Source organism: Artemia franciscana, chromosome 8 (genome assembly GCF_032884065.1).
Source record: "Artemia franciscana chromosome 8, ASM3288406v1, whole genome shotgun sequence".
NCBI classification, from domain to species: Eukaryota; Metazoa; Arthropoda; class Branchiopoda; order Anostraca; family Artemiidae; genus Artemia; species Artemia franciscana.
This window is the reverse complement of record NC_088870.1, coordinates 39,205,511-39,219,290: the sequence shown is the minus strand read 5'-3', so window position 1 is coordinate 39,219,290 and position 13,780 is coordinate 39,205,511. Positions and strand designations below refer to the sequence as shown.

Genomic DNA, 13,780 nt, shown 5'->3' with positions numbered 1-13,780 from the left:
ATTTTAAAATTATAATTAGCTGTACTATAATACGCTTTATCGTCCTGATCACAAGAGACCTAAGTCAGACAGGCGGTCTTCCTTTTAAACCAGTAGACACAGCTATACGCAAAATCAAAATCATATTCACTCTTTTTCTGACAGCCTCTTCGCCCTTTTATGTTCTGAAAATTATAAGGCGTCATAAAATATGTCAGTAAAATCTATAAGATACTGGTAAAATACGTAAAATACCGGTAAAATAGTTAAAATACGTAATTTACGTAAAATAGCTAAAACGCCAATTCTACGGGATCCGTATAATTACGCCTTTTAAAACAGAAAACACGACTATACGCAAAATTAAAATCATATTCACTCTTTTTCTGACAACTTCTTCGCACTTTTGTGCTCTGAAAATAACAAGGCGTCGTAAAATATGTCAGTAAAATCTATAAAATACCGGTATAATACTTAAAATATCGGTAAAATAGTTAAAATACGTAATTTACGTAAAATAGCTAAAACGCCAATTCTACGGGATCCGTAAAATTACGCCTTTTAAACCAGAAAACACGACTATACGCAAAATCAAAATCATATTCACTCTTTTTCTGACAACTTATTCGCGCTTTTGTGCTCTGAAAATAACAAGGCGTCGTAAAATATGTCAGTAAAATCTATAAGATACCGGTAAAATACTTAAAATACCGGTAAAATAGTTAAATACGTAATTTACGTAAAATAGGTAAACACCAATTTTACGGGGATCCGTAAAATTACGGTACAATATCAAAAGGTGTGGGACTCAAAAAACTTTCATTGAACCTCCATAGATCTATTTCTGAAACTTTCAACCTTTTTTAAAACATGGTTTGTTCAAGCTGATTTGAAGTCCTGCATCCGGTTTCGCTAGTCATTTAGGGTAAAAAATAAATTATCTCACATTCATTTATAGTACTGGATAAAAAATTATCATTTATACATAATTAAATTATTCCCATTTAAGTTCAAAACAAAGACTTGTTATGCGTAAACTCTCACTATATTTTTGGGGGGTTTTAGGAACCCGTAAGCCGAGAAGATTTTAGCCGTTCAAGCCAAGTGGCTAGTGTGCTGGGTTTGCAATTCTCTGTCTGGAAGGGAAAGTCTTCAAGTCCTAGTGGTGCTGATTATTTGGGTTTTAACGGTGTGAATTAGTAAGCTCAACCAGAGTCGCCCAGCTCCAAATGAATATCTTCATCATTCTGGGGGGAGGGGTATATTTTTACCCACAAAATTTATGATGAACAATGAATTTATCTGGCAAAATCTCGAAGTGATAGCAAAAGACGTTTTTCGTCAGTATTACGCTTGCTAATGACAAGAAAATTCAAATGATTGATTATAAAACAATATTTTTCAACTTTCATCAAAGGTTGGGTCTTTCTGGAGGGGGAATGCATGGGCCCAGATTCATCAAAAGACCTTCCAGGGCATAATTTAAGCTTTTGATTCATTAAAAGCTTGTCATCCAAATTTTTACCAAAAACAAAATCATTTTACCTTGTGTTTGCCAATCCAATACCAAATATACTTTTTGACTCGAGTGTTATTCAATGACTAAAAATACAAGCATAGCAACTTGTATGTAAATTAATCTGTGATGGATTTACCTGTAGAAATTTGATACTTGACATCATGTTCGTTAATACTATTCCAAGTCCATGAACCTTGCTCTTAAAAAATAAACATGTGACACTGACACAAACACTCTCTTTCTCTCTGGAAGAGAACTTTCGTGGTTGTGGAGTAGAGAAGTACTTAATGAGGAAAAGAGGATTTAAATTGGTATTAAACATCCATTGGAAACTCTTAATGAATTCCGGATATGTAGCTTTTGATTGACAAGGGACATGTCATGACATCAAAAAATAGTAGGGGATATACCGGATATTGTTGTAAAAATGAAATTCTGAGCTGCGGTTTTACTCTTCCCGGGTAATTGGGGCTTGTCAGGCAAAGTCAATGAGCAGATCAGCCACATACAAAAGACCCGTTTGGAGGGGGGCTGGAGAAGTCACGTATGTGTAACATAAGAAACTACAGAAAACTCTGGGGGTCTTTTGATTTTCCCGCCTCCAGCTCGAGGCCTCTCCCTTCCTTGGTACGCTGCTGGCAGTGACTTTTGATCCATTTAAGTCTACTTAATAGGTTTTTTTTCAGAATTTAGTTTATTCAATACAATTTCCAACAAACAATTGACAATGCGGCTGACGGCGCTCTTTTTGTGTTTAGCTCCAGTTTGGTAGCTCAAAAGTCTTTGTATGATGTTTTGTAAGAAACTTGCCTTTGTATTCTTTCTCATCAAACGAAGGAAGTTCAGTCTGATTTTTGAATCTGATCCCGAAGCTTTAATTCGATTTTCCAATAGTTTGTGAGATATTTAGAAGTTTCGCGCCTTCTTTAGTTTACAATATGTCCTCTTTGTCCACTTATAGGAATAGCTGGACATACTAACTTTAATATCAAAGTTTTTTCTTAGATCCCAAAAATATTTTTTATTTATGTAATAAGATAGAAAAAAAACTAAAAATTATTTTCAGTGTTTTTTTTTTTTTGCTTTTCTGCCAAGCTTATGCCCCATGAAATGCCGCCATTTGAAATACTACAAGTTGAACTACCTAAGCTCACTCTGTATGAGCATCATAATAGACCAAGTCAGAGTAAAAACAGCTCCCAAACCCCCGCATATAGGCCTAATCTAAATCTCTTTACTGGCTATAGTACGGAACGTTAATTAAAAATTGATTGATTATCTTGAAATTTGGTTTCGGTTTACAAACGGTAAATTTTCAACCATGGCCGTATCTAGGCCGTAAGCAGGGTCGTACCCAGAGGGTGTGAGAGATACCCGGTTTTAACCCCCTTCCTGGAATTTTTTCCGGCTCGTAGAAACATAGCAAAATGAATGTAAAACATTTTTGTTACATTTTGTAAAAAAAAACTCTAAATCCTTCCCCTCCAGAAAAATACTCCCCCTCTCGAACAAAAATCCTGGATATGCCCCTGCATGTAAGCGTTGGGTGGCATAGTTCAAAGCAACTGTACTGTTAACTGTGGGGTTACATCAGACGCGTACGTAGGCAGCATCTAGGCCCATTCTAACCCTTTTTCTCCAAGAATCTTGAACTTTTTAAGAGTTGCCCTTGTAACACTATTTCTTTCCATATGATTTCGCTTGCCAGCCTTGCGAATCTAGTCTTGGATTTGTAATTAGCGACTACAGTAACCCTTAAATAACTATTTATTAAATTTTACCATATAGTCATTTTTCAATTTTATTTTATGAGATTTTACTCGTACTCACAAACTTTGAGACCTTAGAAAACATATATATTGTTGTATGTAAACATACATGTTGTTGTAATTTTGTTTGAATGAATTTTATCATCTCACATCACTTTAATTATCAGTCTCAGTTGAAATTCTTTGAAGTAATGATGCTAGGGCCAGCCTCCCCCCCCCTGAAGTAGTTGGGGATTTGTGGTTGCGACCGCTTGCTCTGGTTTGGATTAAGACGAAATTTATTTTTTTGGTAATTGGTTTTAATAGTTGAGTTTTTAATAAGTTTTTAATTGTTAAGACTGTTTTGTTTTGCAAACAAGTTTGAAACAAGGTTTACTTTACTTTAAATTGTCTCTGTCAGATTTTACTAATGATGTATACCGCCAAAAAGTATTTAATTAAATTTAGATTTATCAAGGGAATCTGTCCGCATTACTTCAAAAGCCAAATGGGAGGCAAACATCTTCATTTCTTAATAACAAGGAGGGAAATTTAAAATCCAAACTGCTTTAGGCTGTTGAAATGATATTTCAGGATTGTGATGTCCCAACGGGGTTGAAAAGCAAATTATTCAGTTCTTTTTACTGCCAAAAAATTGTTTTCTAGTCTTGCTATGGCACTGAGGCGAACAAATTGATATCATTACTTTTTTTGGCTGTCTGTTTTGTTTTTTTGGGTTTGCTTTTTTTTTGCAAAGCAGGGTATTTTTTTCAACATTGTTGTTTTTTAGGAGATTTGTATAATAGAAAGTAAATGTATGAGAAGTGCAGAAATTATTGATTTAAAGTTTGGATTTTGGTGAACAAATGGTGGCCACTATACTGCCTATTTCATGTAATTAAAGCTCTGCATTATATGACATATCACCTCCTCTGTTCATCCTAAAATATTAAAATAAAGGCCAAACTCTTTAGAATTTTAATAAAAGTTCGTATAAGTATATACTTAAAACTAAGTATATGACTCGAAATAATCCTTCAAATGTCGGAGTAATCATTTAAGAAGAAAATATTTTCGAAAAATTGATTATAAAAGAAGGCAAATGATTATCTGTTTATTTTTATCTTTTATCAAGCTGGTATAGATGGGTCTCTGAATTCTCAGTTTGAATCAGTGGAATGACATCGATTTTTTTTTTAAACATTTACCAATAAAATGTTGACGAAATTATATGCAACTTGAGTTAACCACGGAAACGGAATACAACTAAGATATTACTTCAGAATTTCTCATCTTCTGTTGAAAAAAAAGTTGAAAAATAAGTGGAAATTCCCAGCACCAGGAAACGGAATGCCGCTACAGTATTACTTCAGAATTTCTCACCTTCTCAATACCAACCAGTCAAAATATATAGTTATATTTTAATATAGGGATTACATATATTAGTCCATAAAATTGTCTAAACTATTATATATACCGCTAAAGATTTTTATATTATTTTGATACATGCCATCGAATCACATTTCCACGATTAGTTGTTTATAAATCAAAATTTTTACAAGACAATTCTCTTACTTAATAGTAAACTTGAGTCACATTTCAAATTTTGTTTTTGTGCTGAATGGACATTTCAAGATTTAAACTTTGAATTGAATATATGGAAATCTCAAGGTTACAAAAAAATTAATAAGAGATCTACCACAGCTTGAAATCCTGAGAATTTAATTCACCAATCTATATCCATCAAATAGAAAAACAACAAACACATATATATTTATTTTTATGGCGTATTTGGACTCATATACTTAGCTTGAAGAACATACCAACGTGCATATTTATTAGAGTTCATATTTTTCTGACGATTTTGGTCTTTATTCGAATATTTTAGGATGAACAGAAGAGGAAATACTAACGAAGAGCTCTAAACTGACAGGACTCTAGACTAACAGGACTAGACGTATAAACATTCACCTTGAGGTAGACATCGACCGCGTAATAAATAGATGTGGCGGTTTTGGAAATACAGAAATAGACTTTTCATAAAAAATTGGGAATTCTGTAACTTAAGCGGAATATATAGAACTTTACAAAGTGGAAAGATACGCTACGTTGTTATGAAAAGTAAAATTTTGATTTGTAAATTTTTGCAATTTTTAAACTGTTTGTTAAAACACTATTTTTAAAAGAAACGGTTATTAGTTAATGCTTTATTGCCTTTACTTAAAGTCCTTGTTTTAAATTTATTCTATGTATTTCTATCTCTTCGTTCTGTTTTGATTGTTACACCCCAAAAATAACTAGTATTTAAAGTTTAATATATATTTTACGAATGTACAAGTTATATCTTTATCTTCATTCCTATTCTTTATTACTATCATAGTTACTAAGCGATGTCATAAAGTTATGCGACATGCTAAATGGTTTGACCTATACAAATTGTTACTAAGAGCGTATGACCTCAAAAGATGGTTCAACACCAATCTTTTTTTTTCCTGACAATAAAAAGCTGAACTCACTCACAATAGCGGTCAGAAGTGCAAAGGCAAAAAATTATGCAGAAAATATTAAATATCAATTTTTTAAAGGAGGTGAACAGCTTTTTTTTTATGGCGGGTCGGTTTTTGTAACTTACTATTTTTGGTATCAAATTTTTATACCATTTTAGTATCAACAGATTCATTAGAACTTTAACCCTTGCCAGATTTTAGATTACATTTACGACCATTTCCACTACCTACCTACGACACATAATTTTCGACATTCCCTTTAAGTTGCAGATATTTTCTTATTTGCAAGTTGATTGAAGTACCCTATTATCCCCCCCCCTAAAGAAAATCCTGGATCCAACTCTGGCTAGGGCTGTTTTAAAAGTTTTAAAAACATTTTTAGTTTTAATATTCGTATTTTAGCGTAAATTTCTTTTTTTTATATATTTTTGCTTGTGTTGTGCTGAGGACGGCCCTTGGACATAGGGCCGAAATATTCACTGAATTGAATTCCACTGTCTTGGGAAATTTTTCCCTATTGTTTCTATGTATTTTTTTTTATTGTTTGTTATCGAAACACACTGTGTTCTTCATCGCGCCCTCACCAACTAGGTGTTGGGGTGGCGCGAAGCGCCATCCCAACAGCTAGTTCAATATAAATATTTGCAGCTCAGAAAAAAAGTACCACTTACATTGTGGCTCAAAGAGAAAGTATCACTAATGTCAAAGAGAAATTATCCTATAATGTCACCAAAAAAGGAAAATCAGGAGGAAACCATCAGAGCAAAGCAAAACCAGGCTTACAGCTCAAAGAGAAAGGACAAGTCTAGGAATGTCCAATTTACGCCAACGAAGGCGTGTCGAGGAGCCACCAGAGTGACGCGAAACCAGACTTGCAGCTGACAGAGATAGTAAAAAAAGAAGACTTGTCGAGGAATCACCAGAGCAACGCAAAACCAGGCTTGCGGCCTTATGTCAACGAAGGCGTGTCCTAGATCGACACCTGCTGACGAAATGAATGCTTCATTCGACACAGTTCTGGAATCAAATGAAGCGGTTAACTACCCATCAGAATTTTTAAATTCGCTGGTTCTCCAACGGTTTCCACCACATGTGCTACAACTAAAAACAGGCGTAACATGTTGCGAAATATTAACCCACCAAAGCTTTGCAACGACACGCGACTTGCCGTAAAAAAAAATGGAAAACGTAATAGAGGTAACAATCTTGACAGGGCCTTCTGAGGGTGAGGCTGTTCTTATTCCTCGAATTCCCATGATTCCAACGGTTCTGCCTTTTCAATTTAAAAGGATCCAATTCCCTATTCGATTAGCATTTGCAATCACCATCAACAAAGCTGAAGGGCAATCATTAGAAAAATGCGGTATAGATCTAACTACGGATTATAGACAATTATATCTTGCATGCTCAAGAGTCGGTAAACCGGAAAATCTATTTATATACAGAGACAATGGGACCGCGAAGAATGTTGTATATCCACAAGTTTTAAGCAGTTAAAAATTAGAATCTTGCGGCTCAGAGAGAAATTACCAAAAGAAAGCGTGTCGAAGTATTGCAAGAGCAACACGAAACCTGGCTTGCGACTTAAATAGAAAACAAAAAAAAATGTGTGTCGAGGAATTACCAGAGTATTTCAGAGAAATTACCAGTTGTATATCCAGAAGTTTTACGCAGTTAAAAATTAGCACCTTGCACATGTGTTGCCGGAAAAAAACTAAAAAATAAAGAAGAAAAATTAAATTTAAAAAAAGAAGAAAAAATATAAAAAAACTAAAAAAGATAAGCAAACAAAAAAACGGAAAAAATAAAAAAAGAAAGAAGCTAAAAAAGAAAAAAAATTAAAAAAATTAAAATTAAAAAAAAAAATTACAAGAATTCAAAAACCTTAAAAACGAAAACCAAAACTTTGAAGCCTAGTAGATATCATTGTTAGAAATTGGACTTGCTTTAATAATCAAATATCTTGAAAAAACTGATAGAACACAAGGGACAATGAGAATCCATATATAGAAGCCTGCCGTGTGCCGTGCTGGCACGGCATATATATTTATATATATATATATATATATATATATATATATATATATATATATATATATATATATATATATATATATATATATATATATATATATATATATATATATATATATATATATATATATATATATATATATATATATATATATATATATATATATATATATATATATATATATATATATATATATATATATATATATATATACTAGCTGTTGGGGTGGCGCTTCGCACCCCCCAGGCCCCCCCACCGCGCGCGTAAGTTGTTACGCGCCATAACGACTGGGACACAGGGAATATATATGACGGCCGGGACACTCAAAGAGAAATTACAGACTGGGACACCGGGACACAAATGACGACCGGGACATATGCCCAGACAATGGGACAGCGAAGAATGTTGTATATTCGCAAGTTTTACGTAGTTAAACACACACATATATATATATATATATATATATATATATATATATATATATATATATATATATATATATATATATATATATATATATATATATATATATATATATATATATATATATATATATATATATATATATATATATATATATATACATATACATATATATCATGAATATATATATATATATGTATATATATATATATATATATATGTATATATATATATATATATATATATATATATATATATATATATATATATATATATATATATATATATATATATATATATATATTCACAGGTGGGACACAGGGACACAACTACAATGGCGCGTAACTAATGTGGCGCGTAACGACTTACGCGCACGGGGGGGCCTAGTTGGTGTTGGGGTATATATATATATATATATATGTCATATATATATATAATATACTAGCTGTTGGGGTGGCGCTTCGTGCCACCCCAGCACCACAATTGGAGGGGGAGCTTCACGCCCCCCCCAAGCCCCCCCGCGTGCGTAAGTCGTTACGCACCATTGTAGTTGTGTCCCTGTGTCCCACCTGTGAATATAGAAAGATATATATATATATATATATATATATATATATATATATATATATATATATATATATATATATATATATATATATATATATATATATATATATATATATATATATATATATATATATATATATATATATATAACATATATACATATATATATATATATATAACATATATATATATATATATATATATATATATATATATATATATATATATATATATATATATATATATATATATATATATATATATATATATATATATATATATATATATATTTAACTACGTAAAACTTGCGAATATACAACACTCTTCGATGTCCCATTGTCTGTGCATATAAATAGATTGTCAGGTTTACCGGCTCTTGAACATGCAACATAAAATTATCCATGGGAAAAACAATCCGTATTCAGATCTATACCTGATTATTCTAATGATTGCCCTTGAGCTTTGTTGATGGTGATTGCTAATCGAACATTCCCTGTGTCCCCGTCGTCATTTATATATCCCCCTGTGCCCCCAGCATCCCCCTTGTAGTTGTGTCCCTGTGTCCCGGTCGTCATTTATATTCCCAGTATCCCGGTCGTCATTTGTGTCCTAGTGTCCCAGTCTGTAATTTCTCTTGAAGCGTCCCAGTCGTCATTTATATTCCCTGTGTCCCGGTCGTCATTTGTGTCCCGGTGTCCCGGTCTGTAATTCATCTTTGAGTGTCCTAGTCGGTAATTTCTCTTTGAGTGTCCCGGTCATCATTTATATTCCCTGTGTCCCGGTTTTTAGTTTTCTTTTTCTCCTTTATTTTTCAGTTTTTTTTCCTTTTTTCATTTATTTTTCTTTTCCAGTTTTTAGTTTTTTTAGTTTCTTTTTATTAGTTTTATACCTTTTTATTACCTTTTAGTTTTTACCTTTTTATAGTTTTTTTCTTTTTTAGTATTAAGTTTTTTACCTTTTTTAGTTTTTTAGCTTTTTTTAGTTCTTTTGTATTTTACGTTTTTTGGTTTTTTTTTTCTTCTTTTGTTTTAAAGCTAAAGCCAAGGTTCGAACTTGGAACCTCTCGGACCTGGAACATAACGCTTTACCAACTCAGCTACTTCGGCTTGAATAGATACGTCAGTTGACAAATATGACGTCAGTCGACACACAAACATGACGTCAGTAGATAGACACACAGACAAACAACTTATTTTCATATATATATATATATATATATATATATATATATATATATATATATATATATATATATATATATATATATATATATATATATATATATATAGATATCTATATATATAAAAATAAGTTATCTGTCTGTGGATCAGGTGACGTCATGTTTCTGTGTCGACTGACGTCATGAAGTTAGTTGTCGTCATTTTTGCAATGACGGTGACGTCATTAAAGATATTTAAGACATATATGTTCACGTAGAAATCTATTAATGTTTAAGTTTAAAATGACTGATGAACTTACAATGGCAAAAGCCGATGAAGATGCTCAAAGAGTCTATGCCAAAAAACTTGCTGCTGATAGAGAAAGTCAGAAAAGAAAGCGTGCCGAGGAATCAAAAGAACAGCAAGGAAACAGGCTTGAGGCTAAAGAACGCAAAACCGCGCAGTTAGATGAAGATCCACCTGGACAGCGAGAGTCAAAACATATCAAAACTGAAAATGATAGCGATGATGATTGGGTTTGGGATTTTGACTTGGATAAGGTCATCAATGCCTACCAGATTTTAGTTAAAAAAACGAAGGTTCGGCGATATGTATTTCATAGTGAAGCTGAAAAATAAAGAAGAAAAAGAAAACTGAAAAAAGAAAAAATGTAAAAAACTAAAAAATACTAAAAAGAAAAAACACTCAAAGAGAAATTACAGACCGGGACACAAATGACGACCGGGACAGAGGGAATATAAATAACGACCGGGACACTCAAAGAGAAATTACAGACTGGGATACCGGGACACAATTGACGACCGGGACACAGGGAATGTAAATGACGACCAGGACACAGGTATTTAAGAATATCGTTCAAAGACAAATTTTTAATTGTAAGAAGACCGTTGAAAGAGAAATTTCTAATTGTAAAATGACTGAAGAACCTACAATGGCAACATCCGAGGAAGCTGCTCAAAACGAATGTATTCAAGCCGAAGTAGCTGAGTGGGTAAAGCGTTATGTTTCAGGTTCTAGGTCCGAGAGGCTCCAGGTTTGAACCTTGGCTTTAGCATTAATACAAAGAAGAAAAAAACCAAAAAAGGTAAAAACTACAAAAAAAACTAAAAAGAAAATATATATATATATATATATAAAAATAAGTTGTCTGTCTGTGTAACGATGACTCTGGTCAAACATTTTCAGATCAATTGCTGGCAATTGGAAACGGAAAGCTCCCAGTAGTGGGAAAGCCAAAAATGTTGTATATTCGCAATTTTTACGTAGTTTGAAACACATATATAAATCTATCTATATTCACAGGTGGGACACAGGGACACAACTACAATGGCGCGTAACGACTTACGCGCGCGGGGGGGCTTGGGGGTGCGCGAAGCGCCCCACCAACTAGGTGTTGGGGTGGCGCGAAGCGCCACCCCAACAGCTAGTATAATATATATATATATATATATATATATATATATATATATATATATATATATATAGACACAGGGACACAACTACAATGGCAAGTAACTAATATGGCGCGTAACAACTTACGCTCGCGGGGGGGCTTATATATATATATATCTATATATATAAAAATAAGTTGTCTGTCTGTGTGTCTGTCTGTCAGGTGACGTCATGTTTCTGTGTCGACTGACGTCATGAAGTTAGTTGTCGTCATTTTTGCTATGACGGTGACGTCATTAATGGTATTTAAGACATGCGTTCACGGAAAAATGTTTAATTGTAAAATGACTGAAGAACCTACAATGGCAACAGCCGAGGAAGCTGCTCAAAGAGTCTATGCCAAAAAACTTGCTGCAGCGTGCCGAGGAATCACAAGAACAGCAAGAAAACAGGCTTGCAGCTGATAGAGAAAGTAAGAAAAGAAAGCGTGCCGAGGAATCACAAGAACAGCAAGAAAACAGGCTTGCGGCTAAAGAACGCAAAACCGCGCAGTTAGATGAAAATCCACCTGGAAAGCGAGAGTTAAAACATATCAAAACTGAAAATGATAGCGATTATGATTGGGTTTGGGATTTTGACTTGGATAAGGTCATCAATGCCTACCAGATTTAAGTTAAAAAACAAAGGTTCGGCGATATGTACTTCATAGTGACGCTGAAAAATAAAGAAGAAAAAAAAACTGAAAAAATGTAAAAAACTAAAAAAACTAAAAAGAAAAAACACTCAAAGATAAATTACAGACCGGGACACAAATGACGACCGACACAGAGGGAATATAAATGACGACCAGGAACCTCAAAGAAAAATTACAGACTGGGACACCCGGACACAAATCACGACCGGGAATATAAATGACGACCGGTACGCAGGGACACAACTACAACAGGGACGCCGGGGGCACAGGCGGGATATATAATTGACGACTGAGACACAGGGATTGTTTGAATATAAATTACAGACCGGGACACCGGGACACAAATGACGACCGGGACTGTTGGCTGACGTCATGTTTGTCGACTATAAATGACGACTGGGACACAGGGACACAACTACAACGGGGACGCCGGTGGGGGCACAGGGGGATATATAAATGACGATGGAGACATAGGGAATGTTTGATTAGCAATCACCATCAACAAAACTCAAGTGCAATCATTAGAATAATGAGGTATAGATTTGAATACGAATTGTTGTTCCCATGGACAATTATATGTTGCATGTTCAAGAGTCGGTAAACCTGTAGTGGGACACAGGGACACAACTACAATGGCACGTAACTAATATGGCGGGTAACAACTTACGCTCGCGGGGGGGCTTATATATATATATATATATAAAAATAAGTTGTCTGTCTGTGTGTCTGTCTGTCAGGTGACGTCATGTTTCTGTGTCGACTGACGTCATGAAGTTAGTTGTCGTCATTTTTGCTATGACGGTGACGTCATTAATGGTATTTAAGACATGTGTTCACGGAAAAATGTTTAATTGTAAAATGACTGAAGAACCTACAATGGCAACAGCCGAGGAAGCTGCTCAAAGAGTCTATGCCAAAAAACTTGCTGCTGATAGAGAAAGTAAGAAAAGAAAGCATGCCAAGGAATCACAAGAACAGCAAGAAAACAGGCTTGCAGCTAAAGAACGCAAAACCGCGCAGTTAGATGAAAATCCACCTGGAAAGCGAAAGTCAAAACATATCAAAACTGAAAATGATAGCGATGATGATTGGGTTTGGGATTTTGACTTGGATAAGGTCATCAATGACTACCAGATTTAAGTTAAAAAACAAAGGTCTGGCGATATGTACTTCATAGTGACGCTGAAAAATAAAGAAGAAAAAGAAACTGAAAAAATGTAAAAAACTAAAAAAAAAACTAAAAAGAAAAAACACTCAAAGATAAATTACAGACCGGGACACAAATGACGACCGACACAGAGGGAATATAAATGACGACCAGGAACCTCAAAGAGAAATTACAGACTGGGACACCCGGACACAAATCACGACCGGGACATAGGGAATATAAATGACGACCGGGACACAGGGACACAACTACAACGGGGACGCCGGGGGCACAGGCGGGATATATAAATGACGACCGGGACACAGGGATTGTTCGAATAGAAATTACAGACCGGGACACCGGGACACAAATGACGACCGGGACACAGGGAATATAAATGACGACCGGGACACTCAAAGAGAAATTACAAACTGTGACACCGGGACACAAATGACAACCGGGACACAGGGAATATAAATGACGACCGGAACACAGGGACTTATCATTAGAATAATGAGGTATAGGATCTGAATACGGATTGTTTTTCCCATGGACAATTATATGTTGCATGGTCAAGAGTCAATAAAC

The 13,780-nt window shown here is 34.3% G+C and overlaps 1 protein-coding gene across 3 annotated transcripts in view; it reads right to left on the bottom strand.

Moving 5' to 3' along the window:
• Positions 1–1,773, bottom strand: part of LOC136030406 (uncharacterized) — a 74,711-nt gene extending 72,938 nt beyond the window's left edge. For 2 of the 3 annotated variants that reach the window (XR_010618273.1, XM_065709362.1), the window contains exon 1: positions 1,635–1,773. The gene's annotated coding sequence lies outside the window, so the exon portion shown is untranslated. Of the gene's footprint in view, positions 1–1,524 lie in introns of all 3 variants that reach the window. The other variant, XM_065709363.1, reaches the window with a different exon arrangement.
• Between the last annotated feature and the right edge of the window lie 12,007 nt (positions 1,774–13,780).